Source organism: Homalodisca vitripennis, chromosome 1 (assembly GCF_021130785.1).
Source record: "Homalodisca vitripennis isolate AUS2020 chromosome 1, UT_GWSS_2.1, whole genome shotgun sequence".
Taxonomy (NCBI): domain Eukaryota; kingdom Metazoa; phylum Arthropoda; class Insecta; order Hemiptera; family Cicadellidae; genus Homalodisca; species Homalodisca vitripennis.
In genome coordinates, this window is record NC_060207.1 from 250,609,883 (window position 1) to 250,625,172 (window position 15,290).

Consider the following 15,290-nt stretch of genomic DNA (forward strand, 5'->3'; position numbering starts at 1 on the left):
CGATACTCAACGTTTTCAACGTCATCACCTTTTGGAAGTTCAGTGTGTAGGGAATTCATAATGCCTAACACCGATCGCAGGGTAGTTTTTAGATATGTCGCTAAAAAAGAAGAATATAAGAATATCCTCCACAAATCTTCAAATCATTTTGCAGCTTTGATCAAAGAATAGAAAATAGTTAATAAAGAAAGAAAGAATTGAGAAAAACTTAATCAACTTAAACCTATTCAAAATACCACAAGACCAGTAATTGATTTACACCCTTATACAAAATTCCACCCACGTATTATTAGGTCTAATACTACACTTACAGAAAATGAAAGAGAGGTTCTTAACAAGGGACTGAAAAATAATTTACACCAAACAAATAGAAAAGATTATATAAGTAAACTGATACTGAATAGTGAAACAGTATTTATAAGTTTACCTGTAGACAAACTAAATCAATGAAGAGTGTTAGTCGATCAAAGAATAGAAAATTCAGAATGAATGAATGAATGTTTATTCCATCAACTGTACATGAAATACACTTAAAATTAATGACAATTGTAAAGCACTAAACAGAATTGTTTTGAAAACAATAGTTTACTAGTTATCTAGCCAAGATATTACTTAAATAATTAATAAGGAATAAAGCCTGCATGGGCATTCAGCCTGTGCGCAGGCTTCAGTTGATCGTCCGCCACGATAACTTAACATGAATAACTTGATATCTTTAATACCATTTAATAAATAGAATGTGCTAAAATTTTTAACATAAAATTTATAATTTAAAATAAAAGAAAAAAACACGATTTAATGTGAGAACTGGCTTGTTACGTTTAGTAAAAAAATTATTCAGTGTTAGTTTATCTATAATAATGCAACGGCGTCATATCATTGTGTAGGCCCAGGGGAGATCAAGTCAGCATGGTTCTATGTAATAATAGTGTAGTAGTGTGGTGTGTACTAATGTAGCGTCTAGTATGAATGGTAGTGTAGTGTAGTGTAGTAGCAGTAGTAGTATGGTTTAGTAGTAGTATGGTTTAGTAGTAATATAGTGGTCTAGTGGTCGGGTGTAATATTATAAAGTGCCTGAGGATGGGTGTTGCAGGTCAGGCCGCTCGGTAATCTGCAGATATAATGGACTCTGCTTGTGTGATACCTAATTGGAGTAGCCATTGTTTCACTCTATTTTTGAAAACAGGCAAGGAGGTTGATTCAAAGAGAGTGCAGCTATTATGATGAACACGAATAGTTCTATAAAGAATGTTAGATATATAAAAGTGGTTTGTTGTAGAATACTCTTTACGTAACTGTAAAGTAACAGTCCTAACATTATGCGCATATCTAGTATCATGATGGTGGGTAATTTCTGAAAAGATTGTGTTTAAATTAAGGTAAATGTACGTCAGGAGAGTCTTTAAAAAAAGTTGGCGAATAGTAAGAATAGCAGATTCTCTAAATAGAGTGTCAGTAGAATAACGTTGAATTTTGTTAAACCCTATTTTTAGTATGCGTTTTTGAGAAACAAAGAGGGGATGTAGAATAGATGGTCTTGCCCCTCCCCAAGCAATTATTCCGAAAGAAAGAAGTGATTGCATTTAAGCATAGTAAGCTAATTTAATTTCTTTTTCAATCAAAATTTCACTAATTTGTCTGAAAGCAAAAGCATATTTTTAAATATTTTGTACTAACATATCTATATGGTGGGTCCAAGTCATCCGAAAATCAAAAATTACTCCAAGGTATTTATAGTAATCCACCTTCTCTACTTCCTCGCAAGTACACGTATTAATAAGATAGTTGTTACCACAACTATGAATAACCAAGTTTTGTAAATTATAATATGTACTATTTCTTAGGGAAATCGGCATAAACTTTGTTTTTGTTATATTAAGAGAAAGGACATTTTGGTCAAGCCAAGTTTTTAAAAGGGTAAGATCACTTGACGCTTTTGCCTGTACTTCTGGCCAAGACTTTCCTCTTAAAAAAACAAGGGTGTCATCAGCAAATAAGAATAATTTACCATTTAAATTCAATTTTGATATATTGTTGATATAAATTAAAAATAAAATTGGACCAAGAGTGCTGCCCTGGACCACACCGTATTCCACAGGTAGTGGATCACTGTTTATACCACCAATAGACACACATTGTAACCTATCGGTGAGATAGCTCCGAAACCATGAGAGAGCAGTGCCGCGAACCCCAACATTTTCAAGCTTCAAAAATTGATATTTAGTTTTAGAATATTAGCCGAAACATCATCGAGGCCCGGCGCAGACCCTCCCCGCAGTCCAGCCACCTGATGAATGATGTCCAATTCTGTCACAGTGTGAATTATAAAGTAAGTGTTCTGTCTATAGTCAGCATCATTTATAACTGGATGACCTCCCGTATTGATTTCATTTGCTAGATTCTGTCCCACGGCCGCAAAGAAAAAATTGAATTCGTTAGTTATTTGTTTTAAGAAATTCGGTGTGACAACAGATTCCGTAGACAAATATTTACTAATGGGAAATGATTCTCGTCTTTTAGATCTCACTGCTAATTCATTGACTGTTCCCCAAAATAATTTGGGATTGCCGTTGGAATGAATGATTTTGGTTCTATAATCCCTTTGAGCTTTTTTCAGCGAAGAACTTAAAAATTTTCTATAGTTTTGATATTGATTCCGTAAAATAACATTAAATGGCTGTTTTTTTATTCTTCTACTCAACCTATCCCGAGTACGAATACAACGAACGAGATCAGAAGTAATCCATGGTTTTAGTTTTTTGTTTCTGGCAGAGTTAATTTTTATTGGTTTTTTAGCAGTTGATATTGAATTTTGAACTCTCCCCTTAAATATATTAGCACATTGATTAACATCAAAACATGTTAAGACGGGGGTCTAGTCGACAAGTGACAAATTGTTAGTCAGCAGTGCGTGGTCGGTATAAGTGTGGGGCGTATAGTTGTCGGCGTGAATATCAGGGCAAGGCGGAGCCGCTGCAGAGATAGTGAGTCCAGTGCTGTAGTGGTCAGTTATATTTGTCTGGATCACAGCTGATCTTACTCTATTTATATCACTGATCCTCACAAATATATGATCCAGACGAGATTGAAGGTTGTTTGACACTCTAGTAGGTTTAGAAATACACTGTGTGAGCCAAGCGCCATGCAGACAACTTTAATATCTATCAGCCATTGAATTAGTCTTAAATAAGTCTATATTAATATCTCCAACAAATATGCATGTTTTATTTAGTCCAGTACTGTCATAGTAGTTTTCTAGTCCATCCAAAAATAAATCAAGATTACTGTCGTGGGTTCTGTATAAAGCAAGTAAGTTAAACATTTTATTTGAGTAAGTAAAGTCCAATCCGATACCATAAACGTCACCTAACGCTATCTGAGCAGCCTTTACTGATAACCGTTTGTTTACCAATATAATAAGTCCATCGTTTTGGTTCCGTTGTGTGTTAGTAATTAACGTATCAAATCCCTGAACGTGTACGTGCTCTTCTCCTCCCCTCAGCCAACACTCCGACATAATTACCAAATCAAGTGTATGACAAAACTCGTTTAAGTATACCATTAATTCATCAAAATTTGTTGAAAAACTTCTTATGTTTGTATGAAAAATTCTTAAACAATCACTGCCGTTATCATGAAAAAAATCTAAACAGCTATCATAACTTTCCAGTTCAAGGCAATTGAAAGGAATATTGTCATCAAAAACGTCATCCAGCATGAGCGGTGTCATCACAGCCTCACATCATTCTGCCTGCCCAGTACAACAATGATATTTAAATGAAGTGCTAACTCGTGCCATATGACTAAAACTAAAATTATATCTTTAATGTATTATGAATATTTTCTGTGTCAATCTAAACAGAAATCTAATCAATGAAAAGAAACATAATTTAATTGTTTAAGACAAAATCAAGACATAATAAAAAAGGTCTTTTAGTTACATTAGGTGCACATACATAAATTAGTACAAAAATATTATTAAAACCAAAACTAATTCCACTTAGGCTATAATACTAAAGTATAATAAACGGTAAGAAATCTTTGTACATTGTGCAACTTCAGCCGTGATTAAATGTGAACAAGGAAAGAATATAATATTTATTCAACTTTACTCTAAATTATACTTATAGGGAGAAATTATATTCGAAACCAACAAAGAATGAGAACAATACTACAACTCTTCGACTCTTAAAATAATGATACTGAATACAGAGTACAACATTATGCTATGGACAAGTAAACAAGTTTAAAATAATAATTGTTACATAATAATTAATAATAAGGATAATATTTACATTATATAGGCTATATAGGCCTTAGCGCATCAATCATATAAACTGATTCTTGTGAGATGACATTGAAGTTAAACATTGCATAAGAACTTTTGTTATTTTTTTTTAACTGTTAGTCCGTTAAATACTTATAATTATATAATCAAAGAGAAAAGGTCAGTTTGAGATTCATAATAAATAAAATGGTTTAACAAAATTTAAGTGAACTGTGGTTAATTATAATAATGAATAATACATAACTCATTAATCATGATTAAGTAATAGTACAAGCGTCACCTTTGCATAAATTTAATTTATTTACTTCGGTTAAAACATACAAGCTGAATTATAAGTATTTATTCTAAATTTTGTTACTCATAGCATGTTTTCTGATACTACTTTATTAGCATTAGTGTTGGCAGATATGACACTTTGATAGAGATAAAGGAATTTTACGTTGACAAGGTATAAAATAGCAATATCTTTTGATGAAATAAATCTTTTATACTGTAATCTAAATAATAAAATAATTTTATTCTGTGGTCTATAAAGTAAATAAATATTGTGTAGCCTATAAATATGTATTCAGCAGCCAATGAATAATAATATTTAAATATTTAAAAGTTCTATGATTACTTGTCAAAGCGGTCTAGGTCCTTGAGCTGAAGCACCCGGATAGAAGGCTCGCCCTCAGCAGGCTTGATCAGCACTTTGTTGTTGAAGAAGCCAGCGTAATGGATCCTCCTCTCCCGCTGCAACCTCCGGGCGCGTCCTAGCAGAATCTTGTTGTGGGGTGTTAGCTGTTCATTAATGAACACTTGGCTCTCTGGAAGCGATGCTGAGATCTGCGTAGATTTGAGGCCTCGGTTGCTGCTTGACGCCGCCAACCACGCTTCCCTCATCCTCCGGGAGACAAACTGCACTATTATTGGTGCATAGGCATGTTTCTTTGAGAAAAGCCGAAGTCGATGCGCTACCGATATGTATGTTACAGCATAATCAACTCCGAGCACGCAAGCTACTTTCTCAAGTACAGTGTAAATATCTTCTCCCTCGGTAGTTGGTAGCCCGATAATTTCTATATTTGCACATCGAGAGTGCTGCTCAGAGTCATTGAGACGCTGCTGCAGATCCTGGACTTCATCCTGTAATTTGCCATTGTTCTCCTCCAGCTTGGCACAACGACGCTGAAGTTCGATGTGGTTATCTTCCATCGCCGCACATCTTTCGTTTAACCTTTGAAACTCCTCCCGCAACGAGTCAATGGATCCTTTCACCTGACTTATATTAGTGTTTAATTTAGTGTCCATTAAGTGAACAGCGTCCAGGATAGTTTTCGTCCCGTCTGCGGCGTCATCATTACTTTTATTAGATACCGTTAACGCGGATTCTCCCTTACACAATTAACACTTCCAGCTCTTAACTCTCTGCTTGGTTAAGTTCTGAGAGGAACCTAGGTTGGTACACAAAGAGTGGAAGAGCAATGCGCAATCGACGCACTTAATTACAATGTCACTAGCTATAATGTTAACAGCGCACTTTCCGCACTTTTCTGACATGATAATTAAATTAAATAAATTGACAAATAAAGTAATTTAAATATAATTTAACCTGTATCCACAGATACGGACAGCACAGCACTTAGAACTTATGGGCAGGATATGACCGGCAGTAGAGATAACGACGACGATCCGTTCTGCTCGGCGGACTGATAACAATAGTCATAACCTTAAAGTACAGAACAAAATACAAGCAAAACATGATTGAAAAAGTGTGAAATCAATAAACAACGAAATTTTAAATGCTAATTTCGTTACATGTAAAGCTTAAAAATGTTACTCAACTGTAATTTTACACAAAATATGATTATCCGGATACAATATTCAATGTTATTTCTAATAACAATATTACAAAACTAAATCATCATCCTACAGAATATTTTCAAAAAGATGTCATGCAATTAATATAAAAAATTAATCATGTTATCCCAAATAACAAAAAAATACTTTAAAAATGATGAAGCCTTATGCAAAAATTAAAATGTTTATCATAAAGTAACAAATAAAACTGCTCAATAATACCACTAGTCAATTTTGAAAATGATCCTTCTTATAATTTAGCAAAATACTTAGACAGCAAAATTAAAGAACAGTATTAATTAAAAACTGATATGAGACTAAAACACAGCATTGATCTAGTAAGCAAAATTAATGATATAGATATACCCAAAAACAATAAGTTTGTATCCTTCGATGTAACAAATTTGTACACAAATGTTCCAATCCAAGAAACAATATTTATAATTGAGAATAATTTAACAGAAAAAATTACTCTAAGTACACACGAATTGAAGAAATACTTGAACTCAAAAAAGTTACTATAAAACAAAATTACTTTACACTTAAAAACAAATTACTATATCCAACATTAATGGTCACCAATGGGATCACCACTATCTGGATTATTGACTTATATATTCCTCAAAAAATAGAAGGCAAATTCATATTAAGTGATACAAACTAAATTCTAACACAAATAATTTATTATTACAGATATTTCGATGGTATGATTTGTCTATTCAAAGGAAATGAAAGAAAAATAAATATATTCAAAAAATACTTTAACTAAATCAATCCTAATCTACATTTTACTAGTGAAATTAGAAAAAGTGCAATAAAATAATCTGATTTGACTATAACCGACATAAAAAAGCTCAATTTCCACATTTATTACACAAAACCTACATACACAGATTTAATTATTCCTTCCTCGTCCAATCACCCATATCACTAAAAAATTTATGCATTGAAATCAATGATCGACAGATTACAAAAAATTCCAATGAAAAATTAAGATTTTTATAAACAATTAAATATTAATAAATACATCGCCTAAAATAATGGATAAAAGCCAAGCATGATTGATTTATTATTAAAGAACTACATAAAGAAAGAAAATAAAAAGAAAGAAGAAAGTTAATCGAATACATTCAATCATACTACCTTGTTACACATTGCCACAAATGTAGCAAATCATTTATAAACAAGGATATCGATTGGCTTTCTAAACTTCTAACAACCTCTGCCCTATAATAAAAAAAAAACAAGTAATTCAACAAACCAAAATTAAGATTAAAACTTTAAAAAGAGTTGAGTATACAAATGAAATTGCAATGATTGTCAAAACCACTATATTGGACAATCCAGCCGATCCTTCAACATTAGATTTAATGAATATATAAAACCCTTGAAGACTTCATCACATTCAAGATATGCTGACCATTTATATACCACCAGCTATGCATATTAAAACATGGAAAGCAATCTAGAAATTTTACACACATTCAAAAAAGTCACCTATTTTCAACTTCAAAACATTTTAAAATTTACATAAGTGCCAAAATTAATCATAATATATTATTAAATTACAAAGATTTTCTAACAAAAACTGTATTATTCTGTTTAATTTTAAACGTCAGAAATCGCTTTCATATAAAATTAAATAAAACAAATTAGCCAGCATGGTAGTTAAAAAACATATGAAAATTTTGTTTTGATTATTTATTTACATCCTTTACCTTTACCTGCAAGTACCAGATGATGAATTAATTCATTACATACTAAATTTAACTCGTACTAAAATTAAATCTATCAAAAAGTGTTTTTGTATATTATATAACAAACACTTTTCGAGGCTACATCTCTAATAATAATAAGAATATAAGACCATACATATTTTGGAAACTTAGAACTTAAAGGATGTAAAGAGATGAGGTAGGGTATGTTAATAAGGACGGATCCCAATAATAACAAGGTACTCGTACGCCACACCATGTGATGCGGATCATGCTTCGTTCAGGTAGCAAGTTAAGGGAAGATGTACGCCCTATACCAACTCATGTTAATTTTCAATTATTTATGTTACTTTTTCTCAAGAACTATGATACCTAACGAATTGAAATTTTTAGCACTTCTAAAACATACTATTATACACAAGCCCTGCCACTTTTAAAGATTTCCAATCAATATTTTTGGCTTTAGAAATTTTTTAAGGATACTCAATATTTTTTTCAATTATTTGTTTTTAAAAAATTTTTTATTTTTTTTTTTTAATTTTGACCTAGACTTATGAAAGTGGCAGGGATTGTATGAATAGGTACGTTATATATATGATATAAATTTTATGAAGATTGGACAACTAGTTCCTGAGAAAAATGAACGTTTATGTCAAAAAAGTAAATTTTCGGTAATTCACAAAACACTTTTATGTATACAAAAATATGATTGAAAAGTACCTTTTAAAACATTCCTGCTTCATAGTCTTGTTCCTTGGCCTTATCATCATCAATTAGTTTCTTCCTCACCATTCTTGCCCGTTTCCTAGCTTGCTTTGTCTCTTCTTCACCAGCTTTTTCGGCTTTCCTCACTCGGTCCTCATCAATCTGACGTAGGGTATAAACACAGTTTTGGCCTAGCTTTATACCTAGATCATTAAGCACTTTTATTCTGCCTTGACTTCCTTCATTAAAAGTAATAATACTGTCAAAAACACCAAATCTTAGTGTTTGCAGGCTTACAAAATTTAATTTAGGTATACGCGTCCACAACACAGAATTAAAACTTTCGTTTACATTCTGTGTTTGACCATGGAGACATTTTTTAAGCAGGTCTGGTGAAGCCAATGCTTGGAAAGTTGGTTTGATGGCATCCATCACAGCTTTATCTAATGAATTTTTATGCTCATAAGTTTCATTTTCTTTTATGCATTTTTTATATTTACACCACGAGTCATCGCAGAGATTATGTTGTGGATTCTCGTCAGTTGACAATTTGTGAAAGTATATGGCCCATATATCTTTTTTCATCTTCTCTAAATTGTCTGTATTTCTTCTTATTGCTAGGCCATAATAATTTTGGAGGGAGTCTATAGCTGCATCAGTCAATCTTCCTTTCTTTCCACCAATTTTCAATCCATCACTCAATACTTTCCCCTTCATTTCTCTCCGTAACTTTCTAAGTCGACCCCCCATTCTTTTCTGAACGTGCCCAACACATTCCAGTTTTTCAATATGAAAATTTGGGCCATATGGTTCAGAATTTACTACTGTTTGAAACCCTTTGGAATCACCATCTCCCAGGTAATATTTGTATCTTACTTTTCTAGTCATTTCTGAACGAGCAAACACAGCCTTAGCTCCTGCAACTTCCATAGCTCCACTTGACCCGTCAAAATTCTTATCACAAAAATGATGTTTTGGGTTTTTGATTGATTTGCATGTATGGCAGTATTTGGTAAGTACTTCTGTATCTAAAATTTTACTAGAGTCAAAACTTGAAACCGACACTACACCGTTCAAAGATGAAAACCCACGTCTTTGCCATGTACCGTCTAAACCAACACTTATGTCTCTGCTCACACTTCCATCTTCAGACTCATTCAATGCCACTGCCTCTTCTGTAGCATCAATCATTGATTGTGTTGCTACTTTCTCTACTGACCTAATAAACAAAGGATTGTAGCGTTCAAATCTCTTAGGAGGGTTAGGTAAATCAAGGATACCGAAAAGCGGTTTTCCGGATATTGATCCTTTCCCTATTGATCTCAGACCATATACTGATCTGACGTTCACGTCATAAAAGCCATTAGTTTTTTCTGATGACCAAAAATAATACTTATTATTACAGTTACTACATTCAACAAACAGTTTGCAAGCTAGGCCTTCTCTTGCAGCTTCGTCTTCTTTCAAGCTCAAAGAATTTTCTACTTTACAATATTTACACACAGTAGCATGAACCAAAGCTTGACACAAAATATTCATACTTACAATTACATTATTGTGACCAACTGTGTCTAAAGTGTTTGGTAATATACCGGTACTTATTTTCCTTCTTGAGGCAGAAAAAGGAGTAGGACGAGGCACTTCCAACACATCACTTTCACGTAATTCACTAACTGCAGCTGAACTATTTACATTACCCGACGATATCCGAGCATACTGATTACCCCGGAAATGTTTTTTCTTTGTTAAATTAGTTGATCGAGGCATATTTGTTATTCTAAAACACAAATGGTATCAATAACTGAGATCTATTTCAAATGTAAACAAACACTAAACAAAACAAATACCAGCTGACAAAACACACTAAAGGTTACAAACAACTAACAAGCTACCCAAAGCCAACAAATATAAGAAGTAAACTAAACCAAAGAGTAAAAGGAAAAAGAGTAATATTAAAAAGTGCAAGTTATGTATATTAAAATGCTCAAAACAATACCCTATCGTTCAGAACGTCTTCGATACGTCTGAACACGGATCCGTGCGCCCGACTAGCATGTTTATAATTTTTTTTAGCATATAAATATAACCCAAATATATATGTATTATATATCACTGAACTCAGAAAAATCTATACTTTAAGATTTTTTTTACAATATAGGCGTACATCTCCCCTTAACTTTATAAGCTAATCTGTAACATTTAATTAAAATCTAAAGCTTATTATTTTCATCATCGAGGTTTCTACGGACAAATAAAAAGGTGGATAATCATAAATAACGTTTTACTTTCCGCTGACAAGCCACAGAGAAACAGTGATAGCCTGCAGACTCATAGCCTTCAATGGCGCTTAGACAAATCCATGGTTAGACATGCACCAGCATGGAACACATTTAGTGCATGTATATATTAAGTTTCTTTTAAAATTTAAAGTTAAAAATTATATATATTTCCATATAATGCATTCGAATTTTGCTCATCAAATTATACAATGTGTAAATAATACAGGGTCCGGTGAGTTAACGGTATAATTCAACGCGAGAGTTCGGTGAAATAAAATCTTGTCATCAAGTTTTGACATTGACTAACCAACTTTTTATTTTTGTTACATCAAGAAATGTCACGTGTTGAAAACCAAAATTATTGGGCTCCGTTTGTTTACAAATTTATATTATTTACTAGCAGTTACCCGCAACCCTGCACCAAATTCTAATTGAAATTCAGCCACAATATAATTGACATATTTTTTATATAACATTCTACACACTCCTGAGATATATGATAGATAATATAAGGTATTCAAATCTCCTAATTTATTTTATGTTTAGGTTTAAAGAACAGTCTATTGAGATCCTGAAGTTGTAAAATTAAACAGTTTTATATTATTCGAATTCTCCTCCAATATTTCATGATAATTCGTATAATTTCTCCGAAACTTTCAGTAACAGTAGAATGATTTTAGGCCAGTGTGAATGGATCGTTCAGCAGAAGGCATTAGTAATTTGTGATATAATGAATTATGGGGTTCTTTTCAGTTTTTTCACATATAATTGGTTTTGATCATTAAGTTTAATTGAATTATATACGGTGCCATAGAAAATTCTCTTATTGGAGCGAAGGATAGAGGAAAGAAAAACGGCTAGGCACAGTAAAGGACAATAGCTAGATAATGATAACATTGCAATTGCAGGGTCATTTAAAGCTTGTTTCGTCAGATGGTAACAATGTTTATTAAAATACATAACAAATAAATGTTAGTGACGAGTGCCTTAACCTAACATATTTTATGTAAATAACCTGACGACACTAGTATCTCGATTATTATGGACGATTCGCTCCACGTATCAGTCATCTACGCGGGGCTGCTAGTATTATGTTTTGATGTAGTGACATCAGCATAATATGAATTACGTTTGCCCATGGAATACGTCTTGCCATCTGGAATATAAAGAAATCAATAAATAACAATTATTATGGACTATAATCATTGTATCAGTCACCTACGCGGGGCTGCTCACTACATCAGCATAATATGAATTACGTTTGCCCATGGAATACGTCTTGTCTTCTGGAATATAAAGATATCAATAAATAACAATTATTATGGACTATAATCATTGTATCAGTCACCTACGCGGGGCTGCTCACTACATCAGCATAATATGAATTACGTTTGCCCATGGAATACGTCTTGTCTTCTGGAATATAAAGATATCAATAAATAACAATTATTATCGACTATAACCTCCACGTATCAGTCACCTACGCGGGGCTGCTCACTACATCAGCATAATATGAATTACGTTTGCCCATGTCTTGTCTGCAATATAAAGAAATAAATAAACAACAATTATTATTGATGATTCTCTACACGTATCAGTCTACACAGGGTTCCTTACTACATCAGCATAATATTTATAACGTTTGCCCATGTCTAGCTTTCTGAAATATAAAGATTTTAATAAATAACTAATTATTATTAGATCTTTATAATCTTAATATATCAGATAATAGTTGACAGACAATTGATTCTAATATTTACTTTGTTAAATGAGCTACAATTCCATCGCACGTATGTTTTAAAATAAAATTTATGGGAGCTTTTTTAAACATTGAAACGGAAATTTTGATTTTAAACGTAGTTTTTAAATGGAACCCGAAGTGATTAGTTCAAGTTTTGGTAACATTCTGTTTTGATATGATCAATCTGAAACATTATCAGTCCTTGACTCCAAGAATTAATTTGGGAGTTTTAACATTTCTTAACAATGCATCGTTAAAAAGAATTCATTGTGCACTTTTTAACTTTTAAAAGCTTACTGATTGCTCTACAACTACTTTTTTGTTAAAAAATACTTACGCGATACGCGGAATAAACACAAAACAATTCAAAATGTGCTGATTCCACTCTTGAATATCTTATACAGTTCTATTTTTAAGTTTTATAAATCATATTTTCTAATCAATTAGACTTTTGTATTATTTAAATATAATTTTTCCTGTTATAACATTAAATTTAACCTACCTGAAATGTTAATTACTTTGGTTTTTTAAACAATGCAAATATGTGTATCCATTCAAATCCACTAAAGTGGATACTGGACGAATTCCACATACCATAGTTGTTTTTCGGACTTCATATTAAGCCAAATTTTTTTATAAATAGATAATTCAGAAACCAAAAATAAAAATTGTAGCACCAAAAATAACTTATTACCTTCAATAGAGGCGAAAATTGTACAACGGATGAATTTGGGTTCGTAAATAACCTTTGCCGTAACAAAATGTGATTAGTATCCCTCAAAATTAATATAAACAAAAAAGCTTATAACACTTAAAATAAATGTTGTACCTTGTTTCCGTTAGACTAAGCTTCTTGGATAAGTCTTACCCATAGTTTTTAATTTTGAAAGAACGCTCACTCTCCTGGAAGATTGCATTGTCTAAATTATGTTCTTGAATTTCTAAGTAGTTCTGATAATTCTTACCATTAACGTTTGGTGTCATTTCTCAATTAATAAATATTATAAACCCTGATAGCTTCTGACTTTAATATTTGGAACAATAATACAAACAATACCTTATTATTTCAAATGTTACCTTTTCTTTTACTCTGTAAAATAAACAATGAGCTTTGTAATAGATTGCAAAATTTACCTCTTTACTCATCTGTAGAGTATATCCATTACTTTTTGCATAGTGTTCGGAGCATCAATAAACTCGTGAACAAAAAATATATTTACTTAAAGGAGGCTGACCCTAACAACCTAACGTCCTTCTCTAAGCCCCTTAACTGTACCGTAAATAAGGTTCCAGTCCTAATAACTGGAGCCATGGTCTAATATCTACTCATGGTTGCATTTTTTTATCTAATGTAAAAATAATATATAAGCCCTTCCGCTTCGCATATAAACTCAGGTCATAATATTTTAGTCTTGAAGAATTTTCGTTTTGAACATCAATGTGATGTTTTGTTAAGAGTTATGGTATATGAACCTAACCTCAATTCCCGGTTTTGTAGCGTTGTAGCCTACAGTATGTCGTTACAAGGCAGAACTTAATATCGTAAGGTCTTCTAATTAGTTGCGTAATCTAGAACGTACGTACGTATGATACGTTTTTAATATCGCTTTGGAAGTCAATAATGAAATATAACCGTACATTTCGGTTAATAATATTTTAATTGAATTTAATTTTCTCACGTTAAAGTTTTGTACGCATAATAAATACACGACAACACATATCAGCAAAATGCATGTACTGTAGACTATGAACTCGTAACTATAAGTTTGGAAAATATTAGTGAAATTAATTATATATAATATGAAAAATATAAGTAATCTATGGTTTGAATAGTATATTGGAATACATTACGTTATATGTGGTTACAGGTGGAATTCTCGTTATGATTCATGATTATTAATGTAAAAATAAGTGCAGAAAGATTTAACCCAGTGCTGATAGTACCAGGGCCTCACCATTGTTTAGGAACAAAGGGGTTCAGTACTGCCATACAACCTCTTCTATTGTGCTCTGCATTTGACCTTTGATCACTTCCAGTTCGGACTTGTGTACTCTACTTCATAAGTAATATTAGAGATATTTCACAAAAAGCTATGGAATAAAAAGCCAAACATTTATAAATTGTTGCCTAGTTACCTAATTTTATTACAGAATATATAAAACTAATGAATATATAAAGTGAATAAATATATTTATTATATAATATATTAATTATTTATCCAAATATTTTGTGAGCCTCAGGACGGGTTCTATAGAAATTACTGCCTTGAAAAAAATTATACGTCAAATAACAAATTTTATATTTTATTCTTACTGTTTCACGTAATTAAAGTTAGATAAAAAGTTTTGTTTTAATATTATATATTACTATTATTTAATATTACTAGCAGTACCCGCGGCATACCGTGCTATTCTGTGATTAAAAACAATCAATACAGAGTACATTCTTTTTCAGACACTTCTAGTTTAAGGGATTTATATTTCCGACGGCAATTTTAAGTTTATGTCTTTGCCACAATCAAGAAAATAATTTGTAAAAGTGTATATTTATGGCTATCGTAATTTACACCGTCGTCTACTTTCAGACATTGTAACTTAAATCAAGTGTAAGATATTCTGGTGGCACAATATAGTTTTCTTTATTGCCCTGATAAGGAAGATGTATACGTAGACAAAAATGAGATGCTTAATTCTTGCAAAAAGCAACTGAAATGAGTTTT